This window comes from Stenella coeruleoalba (genome assembly GCF_951394435.1).
Source record: "Stenella coeruleoalba genome assembly, chromosome: 1".
NCBI lineage: Eukaryota > Metazoa > Chordata > Mammalia > Artiodactyla > Delphinidae > Stenella > Stenella coeruleoalba.
In genome coordinates this window covers 101,688,906-101,707,971 of record NC_137169.1, presented here as the reverse complement: position 1 = coordinate 101,707,971, position 19,066 = coordinate 101,688,906, and the positions used below count along the sequence as shown (strand labels likewise).

General features: G+C 41.7%; 1 protein-coding gene across 1 annotated transcript in view; it reads right to left on the bottom strand.

The window, feature by feature from the left end:
- The window catches only part of SLC22A15 (solute carrier family 22 member 15), a 177,311-nt gene extending 165,827 nt beyond the window's left edge, over positions 1-11,484 (bottom strand). The window contains exon 1 of the mRNA XM_079921422.1: positions 11,232-11,484. The gene's annotated coding sequence lies outside the window, so the exon portion shown is untranslated. The remainder of the gene's footprint in view (positions 1-11,231) is intronic.
- Positions 11,485-19,066: the final 7,582 nt, after the last annotated feature.

The following is a 19,066-nucleotide window of genomic DNA, read 5'->3' as shown; positions in this document are numbered from 1 at the left end:
AAGAGGGTAAGTCAGAGTAGAAAGAGAAGGCAGTCTGCCCTATTATGACTAAAATATGTGACTTTTACAAATTTTGCCAAAACATATGCCAAGTGAATGCATTGCTAGGGTTCCTCCTAACAAATGAGGGCACCAAAGCTTGACTTTTATCAACTTCATGATAAATCCACGTGTGGACTTTGGGGAGGCGTTTGGGGGCATTGATATTTGGAGAACGAGGACAGGCCTGTGGAAAGCGCAGGTGCAACATGGTTCTGCTACGTGGCTCAAATACTCTTCGTGATTCTCTAGCCTGAGGATGTCGGGTTTTTCAGCTCCGTGACATGGGTCTAGTGTGAGAATCCAATCAGAAGCTGCCCTTGACTAAATAAAATAAGAAAAAATTGCCTTTCCCATCTTTCGTCCTTCCCCCACCCCACCGCCTTTAGCTTCTGCATGGTTCACTTTTCCTTTATCTTGTTCAGCCATATAGTGTCCTCTAAAAATTCTCTCCTATAAAAGTTTGTTTTTGGTAAGGATTTGGCTATCTCATTCATTCATTCATTCATTCACAAACATTTTTGTTACATGTACTATGGATTGGGGACCATTTTAGTTACGAGGGACAAAGCAATGAACAAGACAAAAATATACCTGGCCTCACAAAGCTTATACTCTAGAGCCAGTGAACAGAAAGTAAACTAACGTCCACTTCAGAGCAGCCTAGTTTTTAGTACCATATTAGTGCTCTCATGGAAATTTCCATCTGAGGCCTTTATCTCGTTGTTAAGGGACTGTCTTTATTCCTAAATTAACATAATTTCAAACGTCAGAGATTTCAGGGAGGTATCTTAGATGGGAAGGGAACACTTTTCAATTCCTTAAAGCCTTCCACTTTTATTTACGCCCAAAATGGGCCTTGGCTTCCATAAATTTGATTGACCCTCCTCCAGCCCATGGCCCATCCACTAGGAACTGCATTTTTATTTTCAGAGCCTCTAGAACAGTCTCTGGTCTCTCGACCAGGGCATCTTGAGGCCATTTTAAACTGTACAGTAGGATGTACTGCTTTATTCTCTTCAACAAGTCCTATGCTAAGGTTGAGTATGGCCGTGATAGATATCTGTTTCTAAGACTTTGGATCATTTTACCTGGTCCTATTCATACTGTCCTGAGTGGTGACAAGGCTTTAAATTCAGTGGTAAATTACTTCATAAATTAATCATTTTCACTGTGGAGAAAGCCATTTTGTTATATTTCAATGCAGTTTCTCTCCTTTTTATCCATTAGTCAATATTACATTCTTTATAAAGGCAAATGCTTTGTCTTTGTCATTAGTACTGTTTGGAAGTTTCTGCCAACCTGTATTAGTTTAGATTTACTTATATGCAACAGAAAACTCCAGCCAGCTTATAAAGCAAGTATAGCTCATATAACTGAATTCCAGAGGTACGTGAGGCTTTGAGGTTGATGGGGTCTTTTGGCTCTAGCTGGATTTCCCTGCAATCCTCTTAGCTCTGTCCTCTTCCCCTCGTAACTTCATCCTCAGCCTGGTACCAAAACAGCTGTAGCAGTTTGCCTCACATCCAGGAATCGTAATGTCCACAGAGACTTCCCATGGCAGTCTCTAAAGAACAAGGATATTTTCCCCAGAGGCTCTCAGAAAGTCTCTCCTTTTGCCTTGTTGTCTCAATCATACGATCATTTCTGAACCAACCCCTGGCAAGGGGTTGAGATTAGCCATGCCCAGGAGTAAGTGGTGGTGAGAAGCTGGGTTTTGATTAGCTTCCCCCGAGGCCCCTGGGCTTCCTGGGGAGACAGAACCTGAGTTCTAACAGGCAGGAGGAAATAGGAACAGATGCTGGGTAGGCGAAGGGCAATTTCACTCTGCTACTTTGAAAGTAATTCTAGTTGCCCCAGTTATATTTTGATTTCTGAACTTACTTCTCCAGCTTCCAGGTAATAAGACCAGGCTCATTCATGACAGGTGATGACCATTAAAAAAGTTAAGATTATGTCCATTATCTTTTGTTTAAAAAAACAAGGATGTAGAAAACAAACATGGTTACCAAAGGGGAAGGGGGTGGATAAATTGGGAGTTTGAGATTAACATATACACACTACTATATACAAAATAGATAAACAAGGACCTACTTATAGCACAGGGAACTCTACTCAATATTTTATAATAACCTATAACGAAAAAGAATCTGAAAAAGAATATATATATAATATATATACATATATATATATAACTGAATCACTTTGCTGTACACTTAAAACTAATACAACATTGTAAATCAACTATACTTCAATAAAAATTAATTAATTTAAAAACCAACGATAGATATAGTACATAACTAAAATAAGTAGTTTTTTTTAGCTAAAGAGTTAAATTTCAGTTTTTGAAAATAGTCCATAGGCCTTAACTGCCAACGTTTCTATGGAAAGTTTGGAGAGATTTTACTGAGTAATCTTGCCACATAGAAAGAAACTCCCCCAATCCCACCCCAGCGTGTACATAATGAGGTCACTGGTTTCACCTGCATCTTGGCATGTCTTAAGCCAGTGAAGGGCTAGGTCATACTCTCTGGTCCCTGCTTTCCTCCTTCAGAGGCATTTTCTTTTTGAATCAAATCTCAGCTGGATCCTAAAATTTCAAGGAAACTTGCTGTTCTCCCTCTGTTTTCTTTAAGAGGTAGGGCAGAAACGGGATATGCAGAAATCCTTAATTTTATGTAAATGGCCCACCTTTCCATCTTTCCTTGGGGTGTTATAAAAATTAGTGTTCTAAAAACAGTTTTACAAAGTGTTCCCTTGAGATGCAAAGAACGTACTATCAGCCCAGCAGGTTCTCTACAAAAGCTTTTAAGTGGAAGGAGGGAGGAAGGGAAAGTCATACACATGCCTCTGGCATATTTTCAGATTTTTGGGAATTAAAAAAATACATATCATTATAGAAATTATTTTGGCTTTTCACCATGAACTAGTTCACAGACTGGCCCACGTTCACTTTTCCTATTTGGCTGGCTGTTGACTTAAATAGGACACTTCCCTGGGAAAGGTTAGCACGTCAGAGTGGTGTTTGTTGAAAGTGACAAAGTGATAAACTAGGTTTGTATTTACTCTGTTATTACTAAGGATACTTTTAACATCCTTTTGAGGTGGTAATAGTCCTTCCTGAGAAGAATTATGCAAACAAACAAACCATTAATTAAATCAAGAGCAGCGGTCCCCATAGAACTACACTATGAAGATTTGCTGATCTGGATGGACTTGTTGCAGGCAGTGGCCTTTGCTGCAGAGATGCTCCCAGTGGCCAGCTCTCTGTGCATTTGTGCACTTCCAGGAAGGACTACAGGGGTCTGGTGTCCACTCAGCCCTTGCGGACCTCAGAGCTCCCTCCCTTGAGGTCTCTGGACATATTGCTCCAACTCACCTGGGAAGAGCAACTACAGATCCTAGTGACTAAACACAGGGACTCAGGAAGGCAAGATAGAATTTTCCAGAGACTCTACGGATTCCTAAATTGCTAGAGTTCCTGTATGGCTTACAACTCTCTACAGAGATGGAAGACGTTTTATTGCATTAAAACCCAAAAGCCATATATGTGGTATCTAAAAAATATGACAAACTAGTGAATAACATAAAAGAAGCAGACTCACAGATACAAAAAACAAACCAGTGGTTACCAGTGGTTACAAAAAAACAAACTAGTGGGGAGGGGGGAGGGGCAACATGGGGGTGAGGGAGTGAAGGTACAAACTATTGGGCATAAGATAGGCTCAAGGACGTATTGTACAACACGGGGAATATAGCCAGTATTTTTAAATAACTGTAAGTGGAAAGTAACCTTTAAAAATTGTATAAAAATAAATTTAAAAGATTAATTTTTTTTTTAAAGCAAGAAAACGAAAAGCAAAATAACCAAACCACCGAAAGCCAAATGGATGATATGCTGTCCTATACCCGAGGTCTTGGTTGGCTGAGTGCATTTCACCTACTGACTGCTGTGGTCATAGCAGCTACCATCTATAAATATGGCGTGGCCATTGCTATTATTGGGCAATTAATGCTAATTCTGGCCCCAGTTGGGCCTCACAGCTCGTGTGCTGATGCTGGGCATATGCCGAGAGGGACCCTGCTCTTTCTGGCCCCAGACGTGCTCAGTTCTATCCACGGCCCAAACTGGCCCTGGCATTCCGTTTCTATCTTCCTGGCTGCCTGCTCTTCCTGTTGGGTAATTTTCAGCGGCACAGCTGCTGACAGACATTGTGTCGCACATGACATTTTTTTCTCTCTAGCTCTAGGTTTTTAATCTCCCAAGAGTAATCCCAGTTTGCCTTTTTTCTGCCCAAGCTTTCAATTGTTTAGGTCATTCTTTTTCTCCCTTTCCTCCCTAGCATGTCCCTCAGTGCTGTGATTCACGCTTTCCAAAGTTCCTTTTGCAAAGTGCTCTCCTACACAAAACCTCATGACTCCCATGTCTTGAGCTGGACCCCTATGAGGTCCTGTGCCCTTGGCTCTGCTCCATCCCTGCCACCATCCAGCGATAAGTAGATGCAAGAAGGCCCTGCCTCTTCCCAAGAAGCGTGATAAGGAGGGTGACATGGAGCCACTCTCCGAGCCCCCAGCTGTCTTATTAGCTTGGGGAGGCCTAAGGTGCCACTGCTGGAGATATACTCCTTTGGCCTGATTAAGGCATTTTTCCTGGTTAAAATAAATCTTCCTAAGAGGGGTCACTCGGTGTAAATGAGTCGTCTGGGCCTCCCCAGGAGAGGCTTCTGAAGAGGTAAAAGGTGTCGGAGGAACTTTATGGTTTAAGTTCTGGAGTGGGGCAGGGTGGGAATGAGGCCGGGGGAGACGGACGGCATAGGCAGGAAGCAGATGCTCCCCACCCATGAGACTCATCTGCCTCCCCCCGTTGGTCAGGGCCAGTCCAGCCCTGGTGCATCAGCTGTCAGGATGGAGCAGGGTCTCAAGACTCAGTTCAGGGTGAGCGAGCCCTGGGCCCTGACTGACTTCAAGACACTGGGCTTCGGTAGGATTCCTGGATTCTACAAAATATCCAGTTACCCCAATAAAAGAAAGTGGGCTCTCTGGTTTTGGGGGTTGATTTTACTTCAGTTCTCTTTATTAAACTGATGGGTTGTTCTTGGAACTGACCACGTGTGTCTCGCTGCTTTGCTGAAGCATCACAAACGAATGCCGTGACTGGTTCTTTTGTTCTTGGGTAACCACAGCCTTTAAAAACCAGAGTCTCTCTTCAGGTACAAGCAAGGCCTCTGTGAATATGGCCTAGGAGCTAAGAATGCAGTTTCTGGGGTCACAGAGGCCTGGGTCCAATTCCTGAAGCCACCCTTCTGTAGCTGTGAGGGAACTCCGTGCCCTAATCTTTTCATCTGCAAATGTGGGTAACAGTTAAACCTATCTTATGGGTTTCTTTAAGGACATGAAAGACTGTCACAGTGCCTGGCAAATACTAAGTGTTCAGTAGACGCCAGCTGCTATTTTTCATAGTAGTATAGGACCAGCAGACCAGTTACTTAATAACTAATATCTTGACAATCAGGAAGACTTACAGCTTCTTCCCAAAGAACCTAATTTATCCCCGGAGACTAGTATCCAGGGAAGAAGACACATCTGCAACCTTCCTTACCCAGCTGTGTATAAGGGTAGGGACAGGAGGAAAAAGGTCCCTCTCCTCTGGGTCCTGCAAACCTCCAGTGAACATGGAGAAAGCAACACCCACATCAAGTAGGGCCTTCTGGGGGAAGGAGCAAGGATTGGGGAATTGGGAGAACTCCGAACCTGACTGATTCCCAGTCCATTACCATCAGGAAAATGATTTCTGTCTACAATGCACATATAGGAATGGCCTCAGTGTGTGTACACGCACACACACCTCCACTCCAGGTTAGAACACCAGCACACTGGGTGTGTTTTTTCTCATCTTCCTTCTTATCTCCTGCATCCTTTGCAGTCCATTCGGGCATAATTATTATTGCTTTGCTGGCTCAGTGTTGCAGCTCTCTAGAGTGGAGCAGATGTCAACAGCTCTGAAAGATCCCATGCTATTACACAGCAGAATAAATGAGGATGTCAAAAAAGGCTCTTCAGTCTAACAAGAAAACAGAGGAAAGAGACAAAAAGAATAAAGCCTTCAGAGACCAGCAGACTCGCTCTGATTAGATCTTATGCTAACATGATGCCCACTCTGCGTACTAACAGTGATTTAATATGTTTAAATGATACAGGGGAAACACAGAAATACGTCTCGGGGGAAAAAAGGGAGAAAAGAGAATTTCTTCCCTGCCAGGCATGATTAAGATGGTGTGGGCATCCTATGAAAATGTGACTGGAGCATAAGACCAGCGCAAGCCCAAGTATATTTACCTACAATGCCTGACGTCGTCTCATTACACGGGGCAGTGACTGCTTTCTCCACCAGCAGGTAAGCGATAGGAGCTGCTCTGATAGATTAGCTGGCTAGGGTTTGACAAAATGTCAGCCTCACTGCTGGACCATTGTTTATTCTCAATATGGGAGGCTATACTTTAAAAACATTTTATATATGGGGCCACAGGTCCAAAAATCTTAATTATCCAGGACAAAGGTGAAAAATACTCTAGATTTTTGGATGTCTTAGAGAGGGAAATCTCTCAGTAATCAAACAGTTGCTCCAAAGTCCATGAATTATAGATCATATAAAGTAATTTACTGATTGAATATATCTTCAGTTCCTTGCTCTGAACCTATTTACTCATCTTTGATTTATAATTATCACCATTAATGTAATAGTTCTGTTTCACCAGACCATGGCAGAAGAGAGAACATCATTGGAGCAGTCCCTAAGAGCTATCTGAGAGGCTGTCTCTTAGGCTTAAGTCCTCAGTTTTGTCCACCAAAGAAAACATAATTCTTTAAAAAAAGAACATCATTTACAAAGGCTGACTTTGGGATAGGGATGAGGAAGTGAAAGGCTGTTAGGTACGTATAAAATTCTGACAGTATCAAAATGTATCTGATAAGTTGACAGTAGTAAAAGGGCACAATTACCACAATGAAGTAGAGAGAGTACAGAGTATTATATACTTTTTTTGGTCTCCTTATTTGTTCTTATACCTTCCACCATGGATCTGAGGCAGCTGTCTAGGGACTTTTGTTATATAGGTAAAGAGTAGCACATACTTCAAAAATCCTTGAGGAATAATAGTTTAAAAAAAATAAGGTAGCTCCCTGGAGGGGAGTGTTTATCAGTTTATTGGTGTTCATTGTTGAAATGCAAGAAATTGAAAACCCCAGGACATTGCCCTGTGCCTGAAAATGCCCAGGCTCTTCAGTCCAGATGTTAGGACTTGTCTAGAAGCCCAGAACCCTCAGTGGGATGAGAATTCAAAAGTCACCTGGTCCCGTGATGGTTCCCGGCAAGTGACGCCATCTAGTGACACTCCCTCGTTAGATGTCAGTCCGTTGTCAGAGCCCTGTCATTATTAGAAAGTTCATGCTCGCTTGAACCTGAATATGCGCCTTTGTATCTGCGCCCCCTTGGCCATGGCTGTGTCCTCCAGGACCTGAGGGAGGGACAATCTAAACCTATTACACATGGGAGGACAGGGGTCATGGCCCAGCCCCAAGTCTTTTCCCATTTTGTATGTGATATGATTTCAAGTCCTCAACTCCTTCAGCTTATAAATGTTCCCTTTTATAAGGTGAACTGATATACCAAAACCTACCACTATTGTCTAGCTAAAGGGACAAAAGGCAGCCTGGCGTAGTGGTTTAGCACACTCTGTGGGGTCACAACACCCATGTCCCCATCCTGGCTCTCGTATGTGACTTTGGACATATTACTTAATCTCAGCTTTGGTATCCTTATCTATAAAATGGGGTTATAATAGCCCCTCAAAGGCCAGAAGTGAGAATAAATGAGAGAATCCATGTACAGATGTTTACCATACAACGAGCACTCGCAAATGTGAGCCATCAATTTGGAGTAAGAAAGGACACTGCCTCCGTTATTTTCTACCCACACTTCCATTATAGTCTAAGCTTACAGTGCACTAGTGATTCATTTTGAGCTTACAATCAATTGAAACATCTCCATCATTTCCACACAGGCTACTATCAAAGCACATCTCTCCCATCTGCTGCTTATTCCATCTTATTTGCTTGTTTATTTTAACCAAGTGTAGGGCTTTACATTTATCCCCATTAAACATAATCTTATTAGATCTGGCCCATTGTTTCAGCCTGTCAAATCTTTTTTGCATCGCAATCCTGCCATCCAGTGTATTAGCTGTCTCTTCCAGCTTTGTGTCATCCACAAATTTTATCACCAGGCGATCAATGTCTCTATCCAAGTCATTAATAAAAACACTTACCAAGGCAAGATGGAGGCCAGAAATCTGTAGTGTGAAAGATCCATTCTCTAGATCAAGGTCAATCCATTAATTAGTACTCTGCATCCAGTCAGCTACTCACATACCCGGCCTGGCTACCATCAGCCCTGACCCAGAGGTACATCTTATCTTCAAGGATAGAGACTTTATCTGTCAAATGTAGCGCTGCAACCCAAATGCATTCTTTTTGCACAATACCTGGAAAACCAGTCTGGCAACTCTCTCAGAAACTGGCAAGTCTGGGAAAACGCAGACACTTTGCCTATCGCCTGGGAACAACATCCAGCTCACCAGACAAAAGATCATCCAAACTGTCTGCCCTTTATTTAAAAGATCAACATTTTCTCATGGCTGGGCTTCTAGCAGCTTTCCAAAAAGCCTCAGCCCCTTGAAAGAGACAGCGGGTCTTCTAGAATATAATTTATCTGCTCAGGTCCCTGGACCCCAAGGGCTCCATTTATTTATTTATTTATTTAAAGATTTTTTTTTTTTCTGATGTGGAAAACCATTTTTAAATTCTTTATTGAATTTGTTACAACATTGCTTCCGTTTCAGGTTTTGGTTTTTTGGCCTTGAGGCATGTGGGATCTTAGCTCCCCGACCAGGGATCGAACCCGTACCCCCTGCATTGGAAGGCAAAGTCTTAACCACTGGACCACCAGGGAAGTCCCCAAGGGCTCCTTTTAGAACCTTTTCTCTTGCTTTGGGATTCCATTTTCTGCCACCAAGACCTGTAGGAACCTTATCTTTTCCAACTCAAAGTTACTTTCTTAGGTAGGAAAAATGGAAGGAACATAAATGCTGAAAGGATGTGTTTCCTTTCTGTCACCTGTTCCTGTTACGCCGATAACAATACTGATCTCAAGCAAAGGAGATATTTTCGTCCTTTGCCAAACATAATTAAAAACTCTTTTTGGGGAATTCCCTGGTTGCCTAGTAGTTAAGACTCGGCGCTTTCACTGCTATGGGCCCCAGGCTCGATCCCTGGTCGGGGAACTAAGATCCCGCAAGCTGCGCAGCGTGGCCAAAAAAAAACCCATCTTTTTGTTTTCTTTGTCTTAAAAGTCTGGGTGCCTCTTAGAAACCATAGAAAGCTAGCCTGACCACTACAAGACAGCTTGCAGTGGCAGTGGCTCACCAAGGGGAATCTGTCCCAGTTACCGGGGTCCTGACTGTCCCCCAAGCCCTCAGATCCTCACATCCCACCACTACTGGAGAGAAACAATGGTTAAGATTTTGGTAATTCTAAGTCTGTATATTATATATGTGGCCTTGGGCCAATTTGTAAGGGAGGGACAAGAGTGCTTACCTCATAACGTGGTTGTGAAGGTCACTCTAAAGCCACGCACAGTGCCTGGCATGAACAGTGGTGGCCCACGATCGCCATGTGACTTCTACCTAGGTCTTGTCCCCCTTTGGTTCCTCTCTTGTCACCAGTCCCTTGCCTCCCTCCTCTCAGTTCATGTTAGCTCTGCTCCAAACTTTAATTTTCTGCTTGTCTTTCATAGACTGGCTTTTCCCCCCACGTACTGGCTTGGAAAATACTGTGTGTACTTTGACAATCCCTTGCTGACTTTAGTTCTCGAAATACAGACCTAATGTGTGTGAAAATCCTATCCCTTTCCTGGAGGTCCCCATTTATGACAAGTCCCACTGAATAAGGGATAACAGCCCTCAGAATTTTTTCACAAATCTCAAAAGCCACAGTGTTTGGGATCCAGTCCTGGCCTCTTCATTTTTAACTGTATGGTCTTGGGCAGGCGGCTAACCTCTCTAAGACTCAGTGTCTGCAGGGTGGGCATAACGGTATAGGGTTTGGGGAGCATAAACTGTTTAGCATCACACAGAGTAAATGCTCAATAAATGTTAGCTGTCACGATCAGCATCACTGCCATCATCCTTCCTTCCTTTCCATTTCCTGAAGAGTATCCATTTTATTAACAGATTGTTATATTTGCTCTTTTATATTTGCTCTTGGACATGCACCCCTCTCTCCTTCTTCTGTTTATGTCCATTAAATTTCTGAACTCAACAGCAAGGGACTCTAGAAACCACATGGATCATTCTACATCACGCCTTCCCTTCTTTGAGAAAACACATAGAAACTATACACTATAAAGCAGAGTGAAAGTGGTAGTTACTATATCACTATAAATTGAGATAAATTTCAATCACATGGTTCATATTCCATTTTAGAGTTCACACCCATCCTTCTGTCTTCCTAGAGTTCTTTTAAAAGCTGTATGGAGAATTTCCAAGATGGCGGAAGAGTAAGACGCGGAGATCACCTTCCTCCCCACAGATACACCAGAAATACACCTACACGTGGAACAGCTCCTACAGAACACCTACTGAACGCTGGCAGAAGACCTCAGACCTCCCAAAAGGCAAGAAACCCCCCACGTACCTGGGTAGGGCAAAAGAAAAAGAAAAAAACACAGACAAAAGGATAGGGACGGGACCTGCACCAGTGGGAGGGAGCTGTGAAGGAAGAAAAGTTTCCACACACTAGGAAGCCCCTTTGCAGGCGGAGACTGCGGATGGCGGAGGCGGAAAGCTTCGGAGCCGCGGAGGAGAGCGCAGCAACAGGGGTGCGGAGGGCAAAGCGGAGAGATTCCTGCACAGAGGATCAGGGCTGACCGGCACTCACCAGCCCGAGAGGCTTGTCTGCTCACCCGCCAGGGCGGGCGGGGCTGGGAGCTGAAGCTCGGGCTTCGGTCGGAGCGCAGGGAGAGGACTGGGGTTGGCGGCGTGAAAACAGCCTGCAGGGGGTTAGTGCGCCGCGGCTAGCTGGGAGGGAGTCCGGGGAAAAGTCTGGACCTGCCGAAGAGGCAAGAGACTTTTTCTTACCTCTTTGTTTCCTGGTGCGCGAGGAGAGGGGATTCAAAGCGCTGCTTAAAGGAGCTCCAGAGACGGGCGCGAGCTGCGGCTAAAAGCGCGGGCCCCAGAGACGGGCATGAGACGCTAAGGCTGCTGCTGCCGCCACCAAGAAGCCTGTGTGCGAGCACAGGTCACGCTCCACATCCCCCTTCCGGGGAGCCTGTGCAGCCCGCCACTGCCGGGGTCCCGGGATCCAGGGATAACTTCCCCGGGAGAACGCACAGTGCGCGTCACGCTGCTGCAACGTCACGCCGGCCTCTGCCGCCGCAGGCCCGCCCCGCACTACGTGCCCCTCCCCCCCCCCCCCCCCCCCCCCCGGCCTGAGTGAGCCAGAGCCCCTGAATCAGCGGCTCCTTTAACCCCGTCCTGTCTGAGCGAAGAACAGACGCCCTCTGGAGACCTACACACAGAGGCGGGGCCAAATCCAAGGCTGAGCCCCGGCAGCTGTGAGAACAAAGAAGGGAAAGGGGAATCTCTCCCAGCAACCTCAGAAGCAGCGGATTAAAGCTCCACAATCAACTTGATGTACCCTGCATCTGTGGAATACATGAATAGACAACGAATCATCCCAAATTAAGGAGGTGGACTTTGAGAGCAAGATTTATGATTTTTTCCCCTTTTCCTCTTTTTGTGAGTGTGTATGTGTATGCTTCTGTGTGAGATTTTGTCTGTATACCTTTGCTTCCACCATTAGGGTTCTATCCGTCCGTATTTTTTTCTCTTAATAATTATTTTTTATTTTAATTATTTTATTTTCTTCCTTCCTTCCCTCCTTCCTTCCTTCTTTCCTTCATCCCTCCCTCCTTCCCTCCCTCCTTTCTTTCTTTCTACTTCTACTAATTCTTTCTTTCTACTTTTTCTCCCTTTTATTCTGAGCTGTGTGGATGAAAGGCTCTTGGTGCTGTAGCCAGGAGTCAGTGCTGTGCCTCTGAGGTGGGAGAGCCAACTTCAGGACACTGGTCCACAAGAGACCTCCCAGCTCCACATAATATCAAACGGTGAAAACCTCCCAGAGATCTCCATCTCAACACCAACATCCAGCTTCACTCAATGACCAGCAAGATACAGTGCTGGACATCCTATGCCAAACAACTAGCAAGACAGGAACACAACCCCATCCATTAGCAGAGAGGCTGCCTAAAATCATAATAAGTCCACAGACACCCCAAAACACACCAACAGACGTGGACCTGCCCACCCGAAAGACAAGATCCAGCCTCATCCACCAGAACACAGGCACTAGTCCCCTCCACCAGGAAGCCTACACAACCCACTGAACCAACCTTAGCCACTGGGGACAGACACCAAAAACAACGAGAACTACGAGCCTGCAGCCTGCAAAAAGGAGACGCCAAACACAGTAAGATAAGCAAAATGAGAAGACAGAGAAACACACAGCAGATGAAGGAGCAAGATAAAAACCCACCAGACCTAACAAATGAAGAGGAAATAGGCAGTCTACCTGAAAAAGAATTCAGAATAATGACAGTAAAGATGACCCAAAATCTTGGAAATAGAATAGACAAAATGCAGGAAACATTTAACAAGGACCTAGAAGAACTAAAGATGAAACAAACAACACAATAAATGAAATTAAAAATACTCTAGATGGGAGCAATAGCAGAATATGAGGCAGAAGAACGGATAAGTGACCTGGAAGATAAAATAGTGGAAATAACTACTGCAGAGCAGAATAAAGAAAAAAGAATGAAAAGAACTGAGGACAGTCTCAGAGACCTCTGGGACAACATTAAACGCACCAACATTCGAATTATAGGGGTTCCAGAAGAAGAAGAGAAAAAGAAAGGGACTGAGAAAATATTTGACGAGATTATAGTTGAAAACTTCCCTAATATGGGAAAGGAAATAGTTAATCAAGTCCAGGAAGCACAGAGAGTCCCATACAGGATAAATCCAAAGACAAATACGCCAAGACACATATTAATCAAACTGTCAAAAATTAAATACAAAGAAAACATATTAAAAGCAGCAAGGGAAAAACAACAAATAACACACAAGGGAATCCCCATAAGGTTAACAGCTGATCTTTCAGCAGAAACTCTGCAAGCCAGAAGGGACTGGCAGGACATATTTAAAGTGATGAAGGAGAAAAACCTGCAACCAAGATTATCTACCCAGCAAGGATCTCATTCAAATTTGATGGAGAAATTAAAACCTTTACAGACAAGCAAAAGCTGAGAGAGTTCAGCACCACCAAACCAGCTTTACAACAACTGCTAAAGGAACTTCTCTAGGCAAGAAACACAAGAGAAGGAAAAGCCCTACAATAATGAACCCAAAACAATTAAGAAAATGGGAATAGGAACATACATATCTATAATTACCTTAAATGTAAATGGACTAAATGGTCCCACCAAAAGACACAGATTGGCTGAATGGATACAAAGACAAGACCCATATATTTGCTGTCTACAAGAGACCCACTTCAGACCTAGAGACACATACAGACTGAAAGTAAAGGGATGGAAAAAGATATTTCATGCAAATGGAAACCAAAAGAAAGCTGGAGTAACAATTCTCATATCAGACAAAATAGACTTTAAAATAAAGACTATTAGAAGAGACAAAGAAGGACACTACATAATGATCAAGGGATCGATCCAAGCAGAAGATAAAACAATTGTAAATATTTATGCACCCAACATAGGACCACCTCAATACATAAGGCAAATATTAACAGCCATAAAAGGGGAAATAGACAGTAACACATTCATAGTAGGGGACTTTAACACCCCACTTTCACCAATGGACAGATCATCCAAAATGAAAATAAAGAAACACAAGCTTTAAATGATACATTAAACAAGATGGACTTAATTGATATTTATAGGACATTCCATCCAAAAACAACAGAATACACATTTTTCTCAAGTGCTCATGGTACATTGTCCAGGATAGATCATATCTTGGGTCACAAATCAAGCCTCAGTAAATTTAAGAAAATTGAAATTGTATCAAGTATCTTTTCCAACCACAATGCTATGAGACTAGATATCAATTACAGGAAAAGATCTGTAAAAAATACAAACACATGGAGGCTAAACAATACACTACTTAATAACGAAGTGATCACTGAAGAAATCAAAGAGGAAATCAAAAAATACCTAGAAATAAATGACAATGGATACACGATGACCCAAAATCTATGGGATGCAGCAATAAGAGTTCTAAGAGGGAAGTTTATAGCAATACAATCCTACCTTAAGAAACATCTCGAATAAACAACCTAACCTTGCACCTAAAGCAATTAGAGAAAGAAGAACAAAAAAACCCCAAAGTTAGCAGAAGGAAAGAAATCATAAAAATCAGATCAGAAATAAATGAAAAAGAAATGAAGGAAACGATAGCAAAGATCAATAAAACTAAAAGCTGGTTCTTTGAGAAGATAAACAAAATTGATAAACCATTAGCCAGACTCATCAAGAAAAAAAGGGAGAAGACCCAAATCAATAGAATTAGAAATGAAAAAGGAGAAGTAACAACTGACACTGCAGAAATACAAAAGATCATGAGAGATTACTACAAGCAACTCTATGCCAATAAAATGGACAACCTGGAAGAAATGGACAAATTCTTAGAAATGCACAACCTGCCAAGACTGAATCACGAAGAAATAGAAAATATGAACAGACCAATCACAAGCACTGAAATTGAAACTGTGATTAAAAATCTTCCAACAAACAAAAGCCCAGGACCAGATGGCTTCACAGGCGAATTCTATCAAACATTTAGAGAAGAGCTAACACTTATCCTTCTCAAACTCTTCCAAAATATAGCAGAGGGAGGAACACTCCCAAACTCATTCTATGAGGCCACCATCACCCTGATACCAAAACCAGACAAGGATGTCACAAAGAAAGAAAACTACAGGCCAATATCACTGATGAACATAGATGCAAAAATCCTCAACAAAATACTAGCAAACAGAATCCAACAGCACATTAAATGGATCATACACCATGATCAAGTGGGGTTTATTCCAGGAATGCAAGGATTCTTCAATATACGCAAATCAATCAGTGTATTACACCATATTAACAAATTGAAGGAGAAAAACCATATGATCATCTCAATAGATGCAGAGAAAGCTTTCGACAAAATTCAACACCCATTTATGATAAAAACTCTTCAGAAAGTAGGCATAGAGGGAACTTTCCTCAACATAATAAAGGTCGTGTATGACAAAGCCACAGCCAACATCATCCTCAATGGTGAAAAACTGAAAGCATTTTCACTAAGATCAGGAACAAGACAAGGTTGCCCACTCTCACCACTCTTATTCAACATAGTTTTGGAAGTTTTAGCCACAGCAATCAGAGAAGAAAAGGCAATAAAAGGAATCCAAATCGAAAAAGAAGAAGTAAAGCTGTCACTGTTTGCAGATGACATGATACTATACATAGAGAATCCTAAAGATGCTACCAGAAAACTACTAGAGCTAATCAATGAATTTGGTAAAGTAGCAGGATACAAAATTAATGCACAGAAATCTCTGGCATTCCTATACACTAATGATGAAAAAAGAAAACACTCCCATTTACCATTGCAACAAAAAGAATAAAATATCTAGGAATAAACCTACCTAAGGAGACAAAAGACCTGTATGCAGAAAATTATAAGACACTGATGGAAGAAATTAAAGATGATACAAATAGATGGAGAGATATACCATGTTCTTGGATTGGAAGAATCAACATTGTGAAAATGACTCTACTCCCCAAAGCAATCTACAGATTCAATGCAATCCCTATCAAACTACCACTGGCATTTTTCACAGAACTAGAACAAAAAATTTCACAATTTGTATGGAAACACAAAAGACCCTGAATAGCCAAAGCAATCTTGAGAACGAAAAACGGAGCTGGAGGAATCAGGCTACCTGACTTCAGACTATACTACAAAGCTACAGTAATCAAGAGAGTATGGTACTGCCACAAAAACAGAAAGATAGATCAATGGAACAGGATAGAAAGCCCAGAGAGAAACCCACGCACATACGGTCACCTCATCTTTGATAAAGGAGGCAGGAATGTACAGTGGAGAAAGGACAGCCTCTTCAGTAAGTGATGCTGGGAAAACGGGACAGCTGCATGTAAAAGTATGAGATTAGATCACTCCCTAACACCATACACAAAAATAAGCTCAAAATGGATTAAAGACCTAAATGTAAGGCCAGAAACTATCAAACTCTTAGAGGAAAACATAGGCAGAACACTCTATGACATAAATCACAGCAAGATCCTTTTTGACCCACCTCCTAGAGAAATGGAAATAAAAACAAAAATAAACAAATGGGACCTAATGAAACTTCAAGGCTTTTGCACAGCAAAGGAAACTATAATCAAGACCAAAAGACAACCCTCAGAATGGGAGAAAATACTTCCAAATGAAGCAACTGACAAAGGATTAATCTCCAGAATTTATAAGCAGCTCATGCAGCTCAATAACAGAAAAACAAACAACCCAATCCAAAAATGGGCAGAAGACCTAAATAGACATTTCTCCAAAGAAGATATACAGACTGCCAACAAACACATGAAAGAATGCTCAACATCATTAATTATTAGAGAAATGCAAATCAAAACTACAATGAGATATCATCTCACACCAGTCAGAATGGCCATCATAAAAAAATCTTGAAACAATAAATGCTGGAGAGGGTGTGGAGAAAAGGGAACACTCTTGCACTATTGGTGGGAATGTAAATTCATACAGCCACTGTGGAGAACAGTATGGAGGTTCCTTAAAAAACTACGAATAGAACTACCATATGACCCAGCAATCCCACTACTGGGCATATACCCTGAGAAAACCATAATTCAAAAAGAATCATGTACCAAAACGTTCATTACAGCTCTATTTACAATAGCCCAGAGATGGAAACAACCTAAGTGTCCATCATCGGTTGAATGGATAAATAAGGTGTGGCACATATGTACAATGGAATATTACTCAGCCATAAAAAGAAACGAAATTGAGCTATTTGTAATGAGGTGGATAGACCTAGAGTCTGTCATACAGACTGAAGTAAGTCAGAAAGAGAAAGACAAATACCATATGCTAACACATATATATGGAATTTAAGGGGAAAAAATGTCATGAAGCACCTAGGGGTAAGACAGGAATAAAGACACAGACCTACTAGAGAATGGACTTGAGGATATGGGGAGGGGGAAGGGTAAGCTGTGACAAAGTGAGAGAGAGGCATGGACATATATACACCACCAAACGTAAAATAGATAGCTAGTGGGAAGCAGCCACATAGCACAGGGAGATCAGCTCAGTGCTTTGTGACCGCCTGGAGGGGTGGGATAGGGAGGGTTGGAAAGAGGGAGACGCAAGAGGGAAGAGATATGGGAACATATGTATATGTATAACTGATTCACTTTGTTATAAAGCAGAAACTAACACACCATTGTAAAGCAATTATACTCCAATAAAGATGTAAAAAATAAATAAATAAATAAAATAAATTTTTAAAAAAAGCTGTATGGAGCCATGTGTTTACATATCACACTATGAATTACCTGAGGGCAAGTAAGTGTTTAAGTCATAACTCTCCTTTTTTTCGATCTTTAGCATTCATTAAATAAATTCTTATGTTTGTCAAATTTCTGTTATGTTGTAAGTACTGCCATTATGGAAACAGTGAGCTATAATTCCTGCCTTCAAGATGCTAAGCTAGCTGGGGGAGAGTTCTGTTTCTGGTTAGCATGTGAAAGATTGTAGTAGAACTTCATTTCCACAGTAGCACCAAGAAAAATTTGGTTTAAGAATCATATGAAATTTATCCAGATTCTGGCCACACTAGAATTTAATTATAAACCAGAAGATCTCTAGAAAATATTAAAATATTGGGAAATTAAGTAATACACTTCTAAAGAGAAAATCTTGGGGAAAATTAGATAATATTTTAAAATAAATGGCAATAAAAGCACACAATATTGGGGGTTCCCTGGTGGCTCAGTGGTTGAGAGTATGCCTGCCGATGCAGGGGAGGCGGGTTTGTGCCCTGGTCCGGGAGGATCCCACATGCCGCGGAGCGGCTGGGCCCGTGAGCCATGGCCTATGAGCCTGCACTTCCGGAGCCTGTGTTCCGCAACGGGAAAGGCCACAACAATGAGAGGCCCGCGTACTGCAAAAAAGAAAAAAAAAAAAAAAAAAAAAGCACACAATATCTAAATTTCTGGGATGTAACTAAAATGATACTAAGAATAAAATTTAGAGTTTTAAATGCTTATATTAGAAAATGAGAAAGGGCTAAAATCAATGATCCTAGCTTCTACCTTAAGAAGCTAGTAAAAGAACAGTAAACAAAGTAAACAGAAAGAAGGAAAAATAAAGAGTGGAAATAAATGAAATAGGAAACAAACAAACAATAGAGAAAATAAACACAGCCCCATAAACGATTTTTTGAAAAGACCAATAAAATTGATAAACCCTTAGTTAGACTGAACAAGGAAAAAAATAAAGAGAAAATGCAAGTGATGAATATGAAGAATGAAAGAAAGGATATTCCCACAAATCCTACACACATTAAAGGAATAATAAAGGGATATTTTAAACAACATTATGCCAAAAGGTTGGCAATGTAAACGAAATGGATAAATCCCTTGAAAAGCAGAATTTTTCAAAAATGACATCAGAAGAAATAAATGACCTGAGTATCTGTTAAAGAAATTGAATTCATAATTAAATGTTTTCCACGAAGAACACTTCTGGCCCAGATAGTGCTAATGGTGAATTCTGTCAAACACTTAAGAAATCATACCAGTCTTAAATAG